The sequence below is a fragment of the Amblyomma maculatum genome, chromosome 5, assembly GCF_055883805.1.
Source record: "Amblyomma maculatum isolate TAMU_Amacu chromosome 5, ASM5588380v1, whole genome shotgun sequence".
In the NCBI taxonomy this organism is placed as follows: domain Eukaryota; kingdom Metazoa; phylum Arthropoda; class Arachnida; order Ixodida; family Ixodidae; genus Amblyomma; species Amblyomma maculatum.
The window spans coordinates 104,488,122-104,507,140 of record NC_139348.1 but is presented as its reverse complement, the minus strand read 5'-3'; positions in this window follow the sequence as shown (position 1 = coordinate 104,507,140).

The following is a 19,019-nucleotide window of genomic DNA, read 5'->3' as shown; positions in this document are numbered from 1 at the left end:
CGCCAAATAAAATGAAACCAATAGAGAAAACGCGATTGTTATCAAATGCGGAATAGCTACCTACCGCACTTCGTTTTCAAATTTAAGAACGCGTAAAACTGAAAACCTAGTTTGGAAACGTCGCTTAAATTTCAACGGAGTCCAATCAGATGCAGCTGATGATGAGCTATATCACTATGATCCTCACGCAGCGCTCAGCTGTTATCTCAGAATATTTAATGCCGAATACAAAGTCTCAACTGTGCACAAAAGTCGGCAGTGGCTTAGCTCTGCTATGCCAGAAGATACGTAGCGTGAGCTTGTTTTTATCTTGGCTTGTTCCGGATTTTAGAACATGGCGCATCGACCGTGTGTCTCTCAGTATTACGGCGAAAGCCTTTAATGGCTTATACTGTCGTTGACAAAGTGTGTCCCGCTTTTGCGGCGGCTGTCGCGCGGCGTTCCTTGGTGCACATTCAAGTGTGGCGTTGCAGATGGCAGGAACACTAGACGAGACTTGTGGAGTAAAGGCGTAGTATCTGTCACACTTTCTCCGACAAATGTGCGTTGGGAAGATACGCCATCGCTCCTGTCGCGTGGCGTTCCTTGGCGTCCAAGTGTGGAATTGCAGATGGCAGGAATGCTAGACGATGAGACTTCTCAGGCTTTGTTGTTGTTGTTGTTGTGGCTGTAGGAAGACGGAAAAGAGAATGCACGGGCCTGCTACTGGCTCTGAAGCTGAGCCACCTCCGCTGCCTCGTTCTGACGGAAGAAAGTATCGAAAAAAGAAAAAGAAGAGGGAGAGAAAGACGCACGCCTCAACAGCCGTCGTCCACCACCTAAGCGATCGCGGGTGCAATGACGGCCTACAACAGATAAACGTTTGGTGGTTGGCCAAGCCCTTTCCGCAAGCGGCGCCGACCCAGCCCCGAAGGGCCAGGAACAGCCACCCTTCACCTACTCTCAGGCTTTCGCCTTTCACTACTTTTGTCGCTAAAGTCCATCGTAATTTTTTTCGCCTTTGACTACTTTGGTCGCTAAAGTCCCTCGTAATTTTTTATACGCACGGCGCAAACTACTCGCGCATGCGCAATAGCGCGCAGCGCGCTAGTTGCGCGACAAACGCCGGCGTTAGAGCGCCGGTCAGCGAACACCTTTGGTTAACGAACGCCAGTCTACGCACTAAGGAGCTAGGAATGCCCAACTACTCTAGTAGCGTTAACGTGGATCCGACAGGAGCGGGTTGCGTTGAGTTATCGGGTCGAAAACCACTTATCGGGTTCATATAAACCCCATAGGGTCGGATCGAGAAGACTACGGGTCAAGTCCAGTCAACTCCCGGGTAGAGGCTGGGTTGACTGGACTCGACCCCGCTTGAGGAAGCATGTAAACGCTGTCGGGCTAAGTCGGGGAGCAGTGGGAGAGGAGAGCAGTACGGAAAACGCTAGTACTTCGCGAGGGGAAAACCGGAATCGGGCGCCGTCTGCTAGGTCTTCGCCACAATGCGAGGTGCCGCCGTAATTGCCGCTTGTCCAGAGCCAGTTCTGCGCTCGTCGGATCGGGCTCATGTAAACCCGGTAAAGTCGAGTCCACTCAATTCAACTTCCCAACTCAAACCTCCGCTGTCGGGTCCATGTAAAGAGAGCTCATAGCGCGGTGGATTGTAGCCCACCACTACGGCACCTCTATCTCCCTTTCTTCTTTCGCTCCCACATTCCTTCCATCCTCGGCGGGCCCCGCCGGGGTGGTGCAGTGGTACGACGGCCGACTACTGTGCCGGAGTACCCGGGTTCGAACCCAACCTCGGAGGCTGCGTTTAGATGGAGGCGAAACGAAGAGGCGTCCGTGTGCTGTGCGATGTCAGTGCACGTTAAAGATCCCCAGGTGGTCGAAATTACTCTCGAGCCCTCCACTACAGCTCCTCTTTCTCTCTTTCCACTTTCACTCCCACCTTCCTTCCTTCTCCTACGGTGCGGTTGAGGTGTCCACAGAGAACAAGTGAGACAGCGTACCTTTCCCTTCCTATAAATCAATCAATCAGTGGTCTGGCGTTCGACGAAGCGCCAAATGAAAGGCGCCGCACGGACACCTGGATCGGACGCCCGGCGAGGTCAGCTTTGTATATGCATGAATCACCTGATGACTTCATGACCAGCCATGACGGTACATGGCGCGCCCCTTGTCGAACACAACCATGGTGGCTGTTCCTGGCCCTACGGGCCTGGGACTACAGAGCCAGTAGCAGACCCGTGCATTTTCTTTTCCTTCTTCCTAAAGCCAATTTTGTTTTTCGAACACAACCAGCATTCATTCCATTGAACGCATCATGTTCGCCGGCGTTCTATGGTTCGTTTACAGGAAATTAAAGACATAGATAGATGGATTTATTGAAAGGAAAAGCAGAGAGGTTGGACGGAATAATTCAAATCTGGCCTGCTACTCTGCACTGGGGAAGGAGAAGGGGAGAAGAAAGAAGATCAAGATGGCTGATGATGGGGGAAAAGGCATATGAAACATATATACTGGCACAGTAGCTTGCCTCACAAACGCGAATCAAGCCCGTTGGCGCACAAAAAACAGCAAAGAGCACACACTGCCTGGACACCCTTCCCCTTGTCCTGCCAAGCGCCCAGCAGCAGTTCCTCCGACAAAGGCCTCTTGTCCAAATGATTCGAGGAAGCGGCTAGCAACTTCTTTCGCCCACATACACTGGGCACACCAATAATATATGGTCCACAGTCTCTGGGATGCCACAAGTTGAACATTCCGGCTAGTCCACCTGTCCAATTAAATGCAAGTACTTGCGCGTGAAAGCCACGTTTAAACGAAGTCTATATGTAGCAAGCATGCCTGATGACGCGGAATATCGAGCCTTTTTAGACGAATGTGTGGGGGTTCTGGCTGGGCCCAGTAAGCTGCTGTAGCATTCGTCATACAACTCGTAAGAAGGCATGTCGTATCCGCTCTTGAAAACGGCACAGCTGTTTGGTGGCCATTGCTGAGTGCGCTTTTCACTTCAACATCGACCTGTTCATTCCCATAGAGCCCGCAGTGGGCAGTGATCCAGTAAAACATTATCCTGTGATCTTGGAGCCGGGCAGATCTGAGGAGCTCCACAATGGTTAGTGCCAGGGACTGGTAGGCAGTGTAGCGTAAGAAGTTTTCTAAAATTTGCAATGCAGTCTTTGAGTCCGTGAATATACACCATTTTTGAGGTGGTTCCGCACAAATGTAGCGAATAGATTCCCGAATGGCTACAAGTTAAGCAGCGGTTGATGTTGAAGTATGTCCCAAAAGGAAATGTAGAGTCGCTTTCTGAGCTGGTATGACCACAGCTGCAGCGGATGCCTGTGCTGACACAGATCCATCGGTGTATACGTGAATATAATGAGGATATCCTGACCAGATGTGCGCCAGAGTACGTTGTTTGAGTCCACTAATTGGTACCATTGATTTATTTAGCATTCCACGAACATGAAGGTGCACCAAAGGTTTATCCATCGTCCAGTGTGGTTGGACGGGATGATATGGGAGGGCATATCCTGTCGTTACTTGCGACTGATGGCAGAGGAGTGCACTTGTAAAACTGCAGTCCGGCCGCACATCAAGAATCTTGCTGAGTGGGTGAAAACGCTGTCTAGTAAGTGCTCGTAAATATACACGAAGTGGTTCGTGTGACTAGTATATGAATATCGGGCGGGCATGTACCTCTTCATTGTGTCTTTGTTAGAGGTGCATCTGGGCAGTCCGAGGCATATTTTCAGTGCCTGCGCTTGCACGCTCTCTAAAGTCCGCAAGCAGGACATGCTCGTACTAGAGAGTACTGTTAGACTGTACCGGATGTAGCCAACAAACAGACTCGTAAAGCCGTATTAAGGAGCGCTCAGTTGGTCCCCATTTGATGCCAGCTATGAAACGAAGTACATGGCAAAAATTAATTAGCCTTTTCTTCACTGTTTCAGTCAGTTTCAGTTTCAGTTTAGTCGTTCAGTCGTGTCCGACTCTTCGTGACCCTATGGACCATGTCACGCCACGCTTTCCGGACTCTCACTATCTTCCTAACATCACATAACTTCATATGCAGTGCCTCGAGGATGCCATCTAGCCAACGCGTTCGCTGCCTACCCCTTCTCCGGCGACCCTCAACCTTTCCCAACATCAAATCTTTCTCCAGCGACTCCTCTCTTCTCATCAGATGACCAAAGTAGCTGAGCTTTAACTTTAAAATTTGACCCTCCAATGAGCAGTCAGGGTTTATGGTCGACAATATCGACTGATTTGATCTTCTGGCAGTCCAAGGAACTCTCAAGAGTCTTCGCCAGCACCATAATTCAAACGCGTCAATTCTTCGGCGGTCAGCCTTTTTCACAGTCCAACTCTCGCATCCATACATCACAACTGGAAAGACCATAGCACGAGTTATACGGATCTTGGTTGGCAGACTAATGTCTCTGCTCTTTACTAGGCGGTCAAGGCTAACCATTGCTCTCTTTCCCAGAAGCAGGCGTCTCCTAATTTCATGGCTGCAGTCTCCTTCCGAGGTAATCTTGGAGCCCAAGAACAGAAAATCTGTCGCAGCTTCCACTTCTTGTCCGTTGATGCTCCAGGACTTGATAGGGCAAGACGCCGTGATCTTTGTCTTTTTAATGTTCAGTTTAAGCCCAAACTTCTCACTCTCTTCTTGTACGCGGATCAGAAGCCTCTTGAGTTCCACTTCACTTTCTGCCATTAAAGTGGTATCATCCGCATATCTAAGGTTGTTGATACGTTTTCCAGCAATCTTCACTCCAGCTGAAGACTCGTCCAGACCGGCCTTCCTCATGATGCACTCTGCATATAGGTTAAATAGGCAGGGCGACAGTATGCAGCCTTGCCTCACTCCTTTCTCGATCGGAAACCAATCAGTAAGACCATGCCCAGTTCTGACTGTGGCCTCTTGCCCTTCATACAGGTTCCTGAGGAGACAGATGAGGTGAATTGGAACTCCCATCTCTTGGAGAGCTTACCACAATCTGCTGTGATCTACGCAGTCAAACGCTTTCGCATAATCAATAAAGTAGAAGTAGATGGGTTTCTGGAACTCTCTTGCTTTTTCCATGATCCAGCGAAGGTTAGCAATTTGGTCTCTAGTTCCTCTGCCCTTACGAAACCCAGCTTGCACGTCCGGAAGCTCCCGATCCACATACTGCTGCAGCCTACCTTGGAGGATTTTCAACATCACCTTGCTAGCATGCGAAATAAGCGCGATCGTGCGGTAATTGGAACAATCTTTGTCACTGCCTTTCTTTGGAATGGGGATATAAACTGACCTCCTCCAATCCTGTGGCCACTGCAGGGTTGTCCAAATCTTCTGACATAATGTATGCAGAATGTTAACAGCGTCATGGTTGAGGTTTTGAAGCAACTCAGCTGGAATGCCATCAATTCCGCTAGCTTTGTTCTTAGCAAGGCTGGCTAAGACCCATTCAACTTCACTCTTCAGGATGCCCGGCTCGAGATCAGTAATCACAACCGTCTTATGTTGTGTTTGCACATTCGGGTCCTTCTTTTACAGTTGTTCTGTGTATTCCTGCCACCTCTTCTTTATCTCTGAGGCTTCGGTGAGGTCCTGTAGTAAATATATTTCGACCAAGATAGTCGGTGGTCAATAATTACCCCCAAGAATCTGTGTCTGGGTACGTACGGTATTACGGCTCCATGAAGATTAATCGGGTAGCGGCTGACACATTTTCCCGTAAATGCGATCGCTGCACACTTTTCTGCCGCTAAAAGTAAACCTTGACGCCGTAGGTATATTGATGTCGATGACACAGCTCGTTGCAATCTCGCACGTAGTTGTGGGCGCGTCGAACCAGAAGCCCAGATGCAGATGTCGTCAGCATATGCACTGATGTGAATGTTAGTTAGCAGTTCCCTCCCCAGGCCAATTAGCGCAACGTTAAATAAAGTTGCGCTGAGGACTCCTCCCTGTGGAACTCCACGACCGACCTGATAGCGGTCAGTAGCTCCTTCAGGCGTAGTCATGTAAACAGACCGGCCACGGAGATAGCTCACAATCCACAAGTACAGCCGGCCACCATCTCCCACGTCGTCAAGTCCATCAAGAATAGCATCATGGAGGACGTTGTCATAAGCCCCCTTTATATCTAAAGACAGCAGCTACTAGTCGACGGTGACGCTTTTCGTGTTCTAATGTCGCCACAAGGTCGATGACGCTGTCGATGGAAGAGCGTCCCCGGCGAAATCCAGTCATCATAATCGGATAAAGATCATTACTCTCTAGAAACCACTCGTCTAGCCAGCACCATTAACGACGCAATAGCTGTCACTCGCGGAATTCCGCTATCCTCATAGTAGACAAAATGAACGTTTCACGATCCGGGGCGTGGCACAGTTGGTAAAGCGCTCGGCTGGGGATTTATTTATTATTTATTTATTTATTACGTACTGCAGGCCGTAAGGACCAAGCAAGCATGGATTATAAACAAATTAATACAGTGATCAGTAATATTCAAATGTGAACAAAACCGAGCACAAACAGCAAGAAATGAAAAATGATAATATCAGAGCATGAAATAATGCTAAATATGGTCATTTATCAGGTCAAGAGACTGTAGGCGGGAGGCTGGCAAGCTGTTTCAATCAATAATGGTCTGGGGAAAGAAATAGTGTTGAAATAAGAGAGACTTAGCAAAGTACGGGGTAAGAGAGAGGGTGGGAGTGTTGGGTTTGTCTGGTGTTCGATAGTATTAGGTACGGTGAAGGATTAATTCAAGTTTATGATTAAATAATAAAAATAAGAATTTTAATCAAATAAATTTTCGCCGGGACTGCAGGTTGGGTATTGGATTCGATTGCATTAGTGCAGAGACAGAGACAGTTCGACTGTACTGCGAAAACATGAATCGGACAGCTTTCCTTTGGATTCGCTCTAGTGCGTTTATGTTGGTGATGGTATATGGGTCCCATAAAATGCAGGCCTACTTTAATTTAGTCCTTATAAAGGTGTCGTATGCTAATCTTTTAACTTGGAGGGGTGCATCCTTTAGTTTATGGCGCAACAAGCAAAGTTTTCGAAATGCTGACGAGCAACTTTTATTTATTTATTTAGGTTTATTTATTTATATTTAACTATCTCACTCAAAAGTGTGACGCCCTCTGCCGACAGCTCCTGCTGACAACGATGATGCATTAAAGGCTTTCGCCTTAATGCGACCGCACAGTCGCATTTTCGCTGTGGCAGTGGCCGAGCCTAGCCGAGCCGTGGTCGCACTGCTCTTACATCACGTTTGGCTAGCTACATCAGTGGTGTTGTACTAATGGCTGATGGCTAACTAGTCACTAACCAGTGCTATTTCATGGCTAACTAGCCACTAATCAGCACTAGCTGATGACTAGTCACAAACTAGCACTAATTAGTCATTCCACATGACTAAATAATGATTGGCTATGTCGTCATAACATGGTGACGTCAACGACTATGACATCACGACCGGGTGTGACGTCATCACGCCGTCACATTCGGCCATGTCTAATAGTAAAAAATGGCGTCATAATGACGTCGCGACTGGTTATAACATCACCAGGTGATTCACACATATACGATGGTACCCCTCTCCCCACATACTTTATAACAGTAGCAAAGAGAGCTGGGAAACCCTGCTGCGGAGCGAAGACCCGGCTCGGGAGCAACAAGCCATCCGCCTAAGCTGACCGCAGTGGCTCTTGCCCTGGTGGAGCTGGGACAGGTAGGTCACCGCCGCTGGCGGTGGGGGCTAGCCTGCATCTACATCGGCCAAACGGAAACCGAAACGTTACCAGCATATGAGGGGAAACCTAGCCTAGACTCAGACGCCCCCATCACTAGAGCTGAAGTCCGGGCTGAGATTATTGGATTAAAGACAAGCCCCAGGACCTGACGGTATAACGAACAATATTATCAGAAATCTAGACGACGAGTCAATCACAGCCCTGACAGAATACATGAATAAGGTATGGGAGACTGGACAACTACCGCAGGCATAGAAAAATGCCAATATAGTCTTCATACCCAAACTGGGGAAGCCGCCAAAAATAGAACACCTAAGACCCATATCACTGACCTCGTGCGTGGGAAAGCTAATGGAACGCGTTATTCAGACGGGACTTACCAAATACATGGAGCAAGAGAATCTCTGGCCACACGAAATGGTGGGCTTGAGGCCGGGGCTAAGCACACAGGACGTGATGCTCAGACTTAGATACGATATCATAACACATGAATCTTCAGATACAAAAACTATTCTCGGACTTGACCTAACCAAAGCCTTCGACAATGTCAAGCATAAGGCAGTGCTCGAAGGTCTCCAAGAAGTTGCGGTTGGAATCAGAACCTATAACTATATCAAAGATTTTCTCACTAACAGAGAAGTCACCATTAGCTTTCAAAGCTCGAAATCACCCACAGTCACCTTGGGTAGCAAGGGAACGCCACAAGGCTCTGTCTTGTCTCCCTTTCTATTTAACATTGCCATAAGGGGGCTACCAGCACAACTAAAGCAAATACCGGACTTAAAATTTAGCATATACGTACATGACATACATCTCTGGATAAATAACGGTAGCGACGCAGAGATAGAGAACAAACTCCAGGCTGCCGCAAATAAGGGGGTTGAGTACGCTGCGGAATGCGGTCTATCCTGCTCACCGCAAAAGTCAGAACTATTCATCTACAACCCCAAATATAAGAAAAATAAAGCAGACATAAAGATAAATGTTGAAAACTACCCGGTTCCACAAGTAGAGGAAATTAGAATCTTAGGAATGATCCTCCAAGCAAGAGGGCAGAACACAAACACCATCGAAAAATTGGAGAACAACGCGCCCAAGTTACGGGCATATTCAGAAGAGTAGCGCTTAGAGGACACGGTCTCAAGGAACGCAGTCTACTCAAAATGACACAGGCCTACATCATCAGTCACATATGTTGTGCCACACCTTTTGTCAATCTCAAAAAGACAGAACGTGAAAAAATCAACGTCATAATTCGAAAATGCGTCAAACGCGCACTAGGCCTCCCTGTCTGTACATCAACAGAGCAGCTGGAGAAAATGGGGATTCATAATACATGGCAAGAGCTCACTGAAGCTGTCAGAATCTCTCAACTGGAAAGATTAAGTCAGACGGAGAGAGGCAGAGCCATCCTAGACTGCACTGGGTCGGACTCCAATCAGACAGAGGCCCACAGACGAAAACATCAATCCCACCCAACATAAGGGAACACATACTGCTACCACCCTTACCTCGAAACATGCACCCAGACTACAACAAAGAACGCAGAGAACACAGAGCCAAAGCCATCGCTAAAAGAATAAAACGCAAAGCAGCCGATGAAGTTGCTTATGTAGACGCATCATGCGGACGACACGGAGCAGCTGTCTCGGCAGTAGTAAATGGAGAAAGTGCACATAAAATTTCGGCCTCAACACGCACCCGTGACATTAGTACAGCAGAAGAAGTCGCAATAGCGCTCGCATGCACTGGTACACAGGCCAAAAGGAGGAGGAAAAAACTTTATTTCACGAGCGAGTTTGGACCCATCAAGAGCCCAGGGCCACCGCACGGCCCTCACATTACGCGCATGTGTCCAGGTCACGTAGGACCATGGCACTGGCACCCCGGTCCACACAGCGAAGTTGGATGTCCAGGTCCTGTGACGTAAGGAGGGCCTCCCATTCCTCCCATGATCCGATGGCGGGCTGTCCCTGCGGGGGAGGATCGGCAGGGCAGCCGAAAAGAATGTGGTCCAAGATGGCGTACAACTCTCCACAGAGAGTGCACTCAGGGGAAACGGGTCGGTATAGGATAGGCGTTGAGGGGTGAGAAGCGTTCGGGTTTGAAGACGCCTCCAGAGGATTTGTTGGGAGTGAGACAGCTGGGAGTGGGGAGGGGGGTAGAGTCGACGGGCAAGGCGTGCTTGCTGTGTGAAGTCAGAAAATGTATGTGCCCGCTCCCTCGAGAACTATAATCAGCGACAGCAAAACGGCTGTCTGGAATTTTGCAAAAGGACGGATCTCAGAGGAGGCCAAAACGATTCTTCTCACAAATCCCATTACTAGAACCATATCCATCATATGGATACTAGCACACGAGTCTGCCCCTGGCAACGAAGCTGCGCACCTGCTGGCCCGAGATCTCTACCACCGGGCAGCGGTAGAACAGCCCGAATACAAGGGAATTAAAGATTGCGCTATCACATACAATGAGATCACAGAATCTGACAAACTAGATCGAAAAGTATACCCTCCCCCAGATCGGTCGCTCACTAACAATGAAGCACGCATCTGGAGGCGATTACAAGCCGATAACTACATCTGCCCTGTCTGGATTTTCTTAACACAGACCGGGGAGGAAGAAGATTCTAAATGTACAAATTGCGGCCAAAAAGGCACGCTAGATCATATAATATGGCAATGCTCCGATTCCCCAGGCGCCGGCATTAACATGGATAGTAGAGAAGCCTGGGAGGTTTAGCTGCAGAGCGAAGATCCCACCGTTCAGCGGCACGCGACCCGCCTGGCGACTGAGGCCGTGAAGAGTGCTTGTAGCCTCACCTGACCTCAGCCTGCGGGGCCCTCCTGACCCGCTCCCCGGCCTGCGTGCCGGGGGCAGGAGATGAAGGGCTGCTTTTCGGTGGAAATAAAGTTTTCAATTATTAATTCATTCAAACGTTAGCTGTCATGACCCCTTTAACATCGACCTTTTCGAGCAGTTCTCTGCCTGAATCTGCGAGGGCAAGCCTATTGAATTATCAAAGCCATTGTGCTTCCCACACCTATTTGAGGGTATTATGTATTCCTAAAGCCGTGAGCTTTACCGTTGGCGTAGAGTTAGGTAGCCGCAGCGCCGTCATGCATTCCTGATCAGTGTCTCCAACTTTTCCATTTTCGACCAGGAGAAGTTATGGAATACCGTCCCGCACATCATCCACGAGATCACAAAAGCTTGCACTAAGCGGATGATGTTCCTTTCCTTCATGCAATGATGCTTATTTCTGATACGATGTATCATCCGAAGGATTTTCTCGGAGAATGCAGCAAGTTTCTTTAGAAGTGTGATGTTTTCCCGCCCCTGCGGGATATACTGTCCTAGGATCTTGATCTGTGGGTTTTGGACTGGGTGGTTGTCTATATATAGGGTAATGCTCTGCGCTAGGGGTGTCCTCGGGTTCTTCAGAATGAGCAACTCAGACTTTTCCGGCACGCACTGGAGGCCTCTCTCCCTGGAATACCAGTCCACCGTAACCGCTGCTGTTTGAAGACGCTCCTCGACCTTAGCATCGTTCTTTGAATTGCACCAGGCAGTTATATCATCCGCATACAATGTGTGTTTGGTGCCTGGAATTTCGGAGAGAAGGCCTGGTAGGTCTTTCATAGCCAAATTGAACAAAAGGGATGACAGAACCCCCCTTGCTGAGTTCCTCTCGTGCCTAGAGGGATGGGATCCAATTTGATACAACCGAAGTTTATAGTGGCTTGCGTGGCTGATAAGAACTTTTGATATATTTGTAGGTTATTGTGCCACAGTTGTTATCGGCCAGCCTTTACAGAATATTTTATGCAAAACATTACAAAATCACTAACACAATGATACGCAATCTAGACGATGTATCCATCACACATATTACAGAATATTTAAATGATTGCTGGCAGACAGGCACTCTCACCCAATCATGGCGGCACGCTAAAATCATATTCATCCCCAAACCTAACAAACCTGTCTCACTTGCAACCCTTAGACCAACCTCCCTCACCTCTTGCCTCAGTAAACTTGTGGAACACGTAGCACATAGGATTGACGTAACAACATGGACTGTCACACATCTAGTGCAGTGAGGCCGTGCCTGGCCCGGGCTTGTGGCCCACACCAGTGGACAATAGCTTTCTCTCTCTCTCTTTCAAATCAAGTACCAGGATGACCCTTGTCTGTGACTTGGGATGTGTTTCAAGGAGATCTTTGTAAAAGTACAAGATGACGCCTGCGTCGACAGGTGAGGGCTGAAGTCGAACTGAGTCTTAGGTAAGAGGCTGTCCCCTAAGTATGTACTCAGTCTCGTATTGATGACTCTCTCCATGACCTTCCTCAAACACAAGGTGTGCAATATAGGTCTTAGATTATCCAGTTTAAGAGGTTTGTTCGGCTTCGGAATGAACCGAACCTCGGCCGTCTTCCAGGGTATTGGTACCGTTCCCGCAGCTCAATGCTGCTCGTTGAAGAATACCACCAACGAGGTGATGGTATCATTGCTGAGGTTAAAAAAGAGCTTCGCTGTTATTTGATCTGGACATGGCGCGGCATTCTTTTTAGAGCGCAGCTCTTTGGCGCCCATCCCTGTGTTTCGCAGCGTCGCCGTCGGCGTTGCCGCTCGTAACCAGCTACATAAGTAAATTAATCCTGTCTCCGCCGGGAATCGAACCTCGATCCCTTGGATCCTCAGCCGAGTATTTTAATTAAGTGCGCCACGCCGGAGATCGTGATACGCACATCATAATTATCCTTGTCTACCGTGAGGATGATTGTAGCGATGACAATGGCACTGCAATCAATGATAATGGCAATGATGACATTAGCAACGATAATGACGGTGCATTTGGTTGATAACGATAATGAGAGCAAACATGATGTATCATGTGCACCAGCAACGCTTAGGCTTCGCAGTTCTGCAGCGTTGATTCTATAGTGCTCTCGGATTGATTGATTGATTGATTGATTGATTGATTGATTGATTGATTGATTGATTGATTGATTGATTGATTGATTGATTGAAAACTTTATTGAGTGCATAGGAGTTCTCGGAGTTGTGGGTGGTCCGCCTATTCCGGCAGCCCAGTGGCCTGCGCCGCGGCGTGGGCCCTGCTAACCAGTCCTCTTTGTTGGTCGGGGTCCTCGCTACGCAGAATGGCCTCCCACTGCTCCAAATTGGGATTAGGAAGTTTATCGATAAAGGGATTTAATTGGCATGCCCACACCATGTGAAAAGCCGTAGCTATTTCTCCACAGTGTGGGCACTCTGGTGTGTAAAGTTAGGGGTACCATCGGTGGAGTTTAAATGGTGTGACAAGAGTGTCTGTCTGTAGCCGGCGGAGGGTGTGTTCTTCTGCCTTGTCTAGAGTTTTGTGAGGTGTGGGGTATGTCTGTCTGGCCTGTCTGTAGGCCTGTAGGAGTTCAGCAAAGGTGATTATAGGCCGTGTGATATGCTCTTTTTCCTCATCGGCTAAGGGGGGATCCCGGTTAAGAGAGCTCGGGCGTGCCGGTGGGCGGCGTCATTCCCTCCTGTGTGTTCCGTGTGTCCCGGAAACCATATGATTGAGGCCCGATTAGGAGGGTGTTTTGCTAATAGTGTCAGACATGATTGATGGATGAGTCCGCTGGTAATATTCCTGCACGAATTTTGGGAGTCGGTGAGTACAATAGCGTTTGGGTTGGTAGCCAGCGCTAGTGCAATGGCTGCCTGCTCTGCGTGAGTGGGGTTGGATGTGCGGACTGATGCGCAGTTGACTAATTTGCCCTCGGGATTCATTATGGCGATGGTCATCCGCCCTTGGAATGGACCGGCTGCATCCAGGTAGAGCGTGTACGGGTGGCCATCGCATTTCTTGCGAAGGCTTTCAGCTCTGGCGTTTCTTCGCTCCGCGTTAAATGTCGGATGCATGTTCTGTAATTCTGTAATTTACATGCTCGTAATTATTATTATATGCCACAATGCCGCGTCCAACATGAAGCCCTTTGAAAAAGCATGCGCCGCTAATCGCTAGGCTGTTCGGCTCCTGGGGGCGGTAGGTGCTAGTCGGAACAGCCCGCTTTCTTCGTCTCTTCTGTCGTTTTGTCCCTTGCGGAGCCACCGTACCGAGCAAACCCAAATACGCCGGCGGCGTCCCTCCGCTGCCTCATGCGGACAGAAGAGAAAATAGAGAAGAAAGAAAAGGAAGAGGGAGAGAAAGATGCGCGCCGCAACAGCCGTCGTCCACCACCGAAGCGGTGGCGGGTGCAATGACGGCCTACAACAGATACAAATTCGTTGGCAGGCTAGCCCCCGCCCCAAGCGGCGGTGACCCACCTGTCCCAGCCCCATCAGGGGAGTATCTCCGCACGTCACTCGCGATGCAGTCTTGGTTTCGCGCATGCGCACTTGAGGCCAAACTGACACATGGCGAAATGCGCTGCTGACTACCGTAGTGAAGCTCTCGCTACAAAAACCAGTCACTTTTTGAAGCCGAGTTTCGCTACAGTGAACTACTATATAGTTGCGCAATTTGCAAACCTCTGCGTTAAGGGGAAGAGCGTTCGATACAAAGGAAAGGCCCCATCACCATCAAGAGCGGACGTGGGATACACGGGCTTCGTTGAAAATTTTCGATTGTGGCTGATTAAAATCTCGGATCACCGTATTTACCATCCACGGGTTCCCTTCAACGCCTGGCATCGCCTGGTACCACCAGTGAGCCTGTAAGCGCCACATTTTCGGCGCTAAAGCCTGACTTCTCGTCACCACGTGATGACAGATAACCCTAACGCCAGATGGGTCAGGCATCGCCTCCTCTAGAGGAGGCGACAGGTGAGGTTGCCTCACCGCCGCGTAGATGCAGCGGCGGACGCCTGCGGATGCGCGGCATGCGTTCGCGCAACGCTGGGTCTAACGACGCTCGCCAGTGAGTGTTCCCACTTTAATCATGACTACCACGACTACTATGCATTCCCTAAGAGGCTATGACCCGACGGAGATGGACTTCAGTCAAGTACCAACATCCCAGCAGCATTCGATGAACCCGCAAGGTCTCCCGGACGAAGACAGTAGCCACGGCTGGAACATATATTCCCGACGCAACAACGAAAGAGCGGCGCAAGCTAAATCCGTAACTCCCAAGCAAGAGCCGGAGACGAAAGAACGCCAAGAACTTCCCGCACCGACACCTCCGCGTCTAGCGAGTATAAGGAATTTTTCCATACAAGGTCGTCATCCGACCTAAAACCACAGTGGATCTGCAATCTGTAGCTCCACGCTCCTACGACCTCTAATTAGGGATTCAAGCGGCCCTCACCATCCATCTGCAAGAAAAGCCAACGCTGCACGTTGTTAGCCTGCACAACATTATAATGGTGTGTACTCACTGTGAGGAAGACGCTTTCCGTCTCGCAAACCATAATTGTCTGCCCCTCGACAAAATTATAAAGGTCATCGTCTACGTTGCCTTGCAAGAGGATGTTGCAAAGGTGTAATCATAATGTCAAGCCTGAAGAAAGTGATTATTCTATCTTCAAAGCTGTCTCCTCACCCCAGCCATACAATCGTGGGAGCGCGTCGACTGGGCAAGACTACGTCGGCAGTCGTCGTCTTTGCCGGACAGAAGGTTCCATTCACGGTCAACAGCGCGTGGTCAGGGCGCCGCTGCTTAATCTACTGGAAACCGAGGGTGGTTTGCATCAACTGTAGAATGTCAGGTCACTGAGCAGATGCCTGCCCGAAACCCAAGGAGGCTGTTTGCCTGAATTGTGGAACGCCGAGTCCAGATGAATTCACGGGTGCGCTCCCGCTTGCGCACTGCCCACCTATGCAAGGGACTGCGAGGGCAAATTCCACAGACCGCTGAACAAGAGCGCTATGTGACACGTCATCGAACGCGGCGTCAAAAATGAAACGTGAAGACTATAGGAAGGCAGGGGTAGGCCAAGATGGAAGCAGCGCCCTGCACAGCGACGGCGAGCAGCGTCTTCACCAATCTCCCACTCTTGTTCCACCCATCGCGCACGTTCGAGCTCGAGACATCGGGCAACCGGATCCAACCAGAACGCCAGTCACGTGGAGGCGGGTAGAGAACAAGGGAAGGAGAACCTCATAACGACCACCGGGGCACTGAACATGACATCCTCTGACCAGCTTTCAGATTCGAAGGTGAGCTTTGCAGAGTGACCTCCCCTCTCCTCGTCCTACCCTCAGAATAACACGGAGCTAGCAGCACTTAAACAGTAGAAAGTATAAAAAAGAGGTCAGCGCATCAACAATTCAAAACCGAGCTAAAGCGAGCCACTACCAATGCGAAACATTGGCAGTGGCTTAGCTCAGCTATGCCAGGATATACGTAGCGAGAGGTAGTACGTTTCCCTGGCTGAGCTTGTTGTGGTCAGTTGTCCTCATAAAAATGGCGCATACATGACCAGGTGGTGATTACATATTTTGAGATTTTTTTTTATTCGAGGAGCTTGCCATCAGGCATAGTGAAAAGGGAGCGGGGAGTGGGAGGAAGCTAGAAGAAAGAGAATTCATGCGTGAATCGCCTGGTCGATGGCATCGGCCGTCACCCTCCTATTTCCTTACTCGTATTAGGTCATGATTAATGAATCGTTAATACTATTTAGTGATTAGTTAGATTGAGCAGCGGCAGAGCGTGCAAGGAAACTGAGTGGAAGGGAAAAAAGGAACGAGATGGAGGAAAAAATAATGATATAGGAAGAAAAAAAATGCAGACAAAGTCGCAAAACTAAGCGCAAGACGTAGAGGGAATACGCAACTAAAACGCTCCATTCCTATTTATTACTCTCTCTGTATTGTACTGGTGCTCATGCAAGCTATCGTAGGCAGGGAAATACACGACAGCTTAAATAAAATTGATGTAATGATCAACTGCAGACACGTACTAGCGCATAGGAACAGGGACGAGAAAGATGTAGACAACACGAGCGCTAACTTTCAACTGCACGTTTATTGACACAATATTTGCACGTTAAATACAACCTGCATCATGACGTCGCCCGACATAAAGGCCGACATCACGTGGCCGCGCAAAATTGTTGGCCATCAAAGAAACACGTGGTCTGCTGACACAGAATGCACCCGCTTTTATGTGAAGCATATTGCTAGAGGTAAACCACAGCCCTTCGTGACGGTTACACGCCGTGCAAAGAATGTGGAATGCTACGCCACACCACGTGATACGCTGACGTCACGACAGAGGAGAGACGGGGGTCCAGCTCGCGCCGTCGGCAGCGGTTGCACGCCGTGCGGACCACGTGGTATGGTGACGTCAAACCACGTGATACGCTGACGTCACGACAGAGGAGAGACGGGGGACCGGCTCGCGCCGTCGGCTGCGGTTACACGCCTTGCGGACCACGTGGTATGGTGACGTCACACCACGTGATACGCTTACGTCACGACAGAGGAGAGACGATTTAGCAATCAATATGCTTCGCATCTGACCAGGCTTAACCAAGCTAAGCCTCGCCATTTTTTTTAATCAGATGGCCTCGGTTACTTCCCTGACATCGTTGCTCATATGCTTGGCTAATATCTTGCAGGCGTTAAAAAACCGTAGCACTCTTTTTTCATTCTTTTCCGCACAATCATGACAATGCATAGCGAGATCCCTGTAGTTGCTACATTCGTCCTGTGCTCCAGTAATCTCTCACTGACACACCGACCAGTTTGGCGGATGTACCTCGAGCCGCATGATATACACCAACCCGGACGAACAAGCTACAAAGTGGTCTCGATGTTTAATTGTGCACTGCTGTTTTGCCTTTAGAAAAGGGTTGGTCGTTTTGACAAGTTTTCCCAGCTTCTCGGGCGCCGATAGCACCACTCTGACGTTGTTGCGTTTCGTTATCTTTTTTAGGCGATGCGAGGAGTTATGCAAATATGGAATCACCATTGTTCTTTTCCCATTTCCTTCGCTCAGTCTATTTTTTTTTCTTTGTTCTTTTTTTCTAACGTCCCTTCAGATACAGATACAATGCGGCTGCAGCCTCATTGTATCTGTATCGTGTCATCGGGATATCCGACCATGGTCGGATATCCCGATGACACGAGACGCGTTACCTGCCTTTGAAAACCATTGAACGACAACTGGATTTCTTCAGGACGTTATATAAGCACTGCTTGGCTATTGCTCGCTTAAAGTTTGGAATTTGAAGAGTGAAACGGTAGTAGGGGATTGTTGGCCCCTGGATGATACTCCCAACAAACGCGTTTCTCAGTGAGGGTTAGCTTGATATCTAAAAACTGTAGGACACTATCCTTTGGAATTTCATGCGTCAGTCCCAAAGGATTAAAGCACTCGCCAAAAAGCTCTAAAAGCTGGCTTAACAGTAGTCGGAAAATCCTCGCATCCTTGTAAAACAATTACAAAATCATCAACATATCTAAAAACAGACACGTTTTTAAAAACACCGAGTCGGTCAGACACGACTCTGTCACAATGGACTAAAACTACATCACTAAAAACGGGAGCAATACATGAGCCGATACAGACCCCTTGCTTTTTTTTTATAAAGACCTGGTCATTCAAATCTATGTAAGTTGAATTTAATAAAATGAAAGCAATTGGAGAAAACTTTCGATGGATGCACCTGCTGCATTTTGAAAAGCTATTGGTCCAACGCAATCAGTGCAATCCTCCACATAACTGAGCAGTTTATCTTGTGGCAAGGAGTAATATAAACCCTTTATGTCAAAAGAGCAGGCCAAAAGACCTTTGCGCGCGGCCCACTGCTGGGCGCCCACGGCGGTCCTAGTAGACGCTCATTACTTTTGTCGGACATGCCAATTGGCACCGCGTGCACATGCCTATGAGTCGCCCCTAACTTTATTTTTTTTTTTCACGAGTTTAGAAAGACTGGTAACGGAGGGGAAAGAAGTGTGTTCTGTTTAGGAAAGAACGCTTCGCGGAAAATATGGACGCTGTAAACCCGAAGATGATGGTCAGCTCACTGCTCGTTGGACGGCAGCGATCCTTAGCGCTGCTTCGCTTCGTAAAGCTTATTTGGCAACGTGAAAAAAAATTACCGACGATTACGTTACTTCCTAATGCGAAATTTGAGCGCAGCAAATAAGCTGTTTCACCTTTTCGATAGATTGAGGCAAAGAAATCGAGCAACACATGTATGCGCTATCACAGAATTTTTTTTTTTTTTTTCACACGTATTCCTTTAACAAAGACTCCCTTCTCGGCGGCGGCGATGAGCTTCTGCTTCAGCCTCGCTTACACCTGGTTGCTCTCGACGGTGGC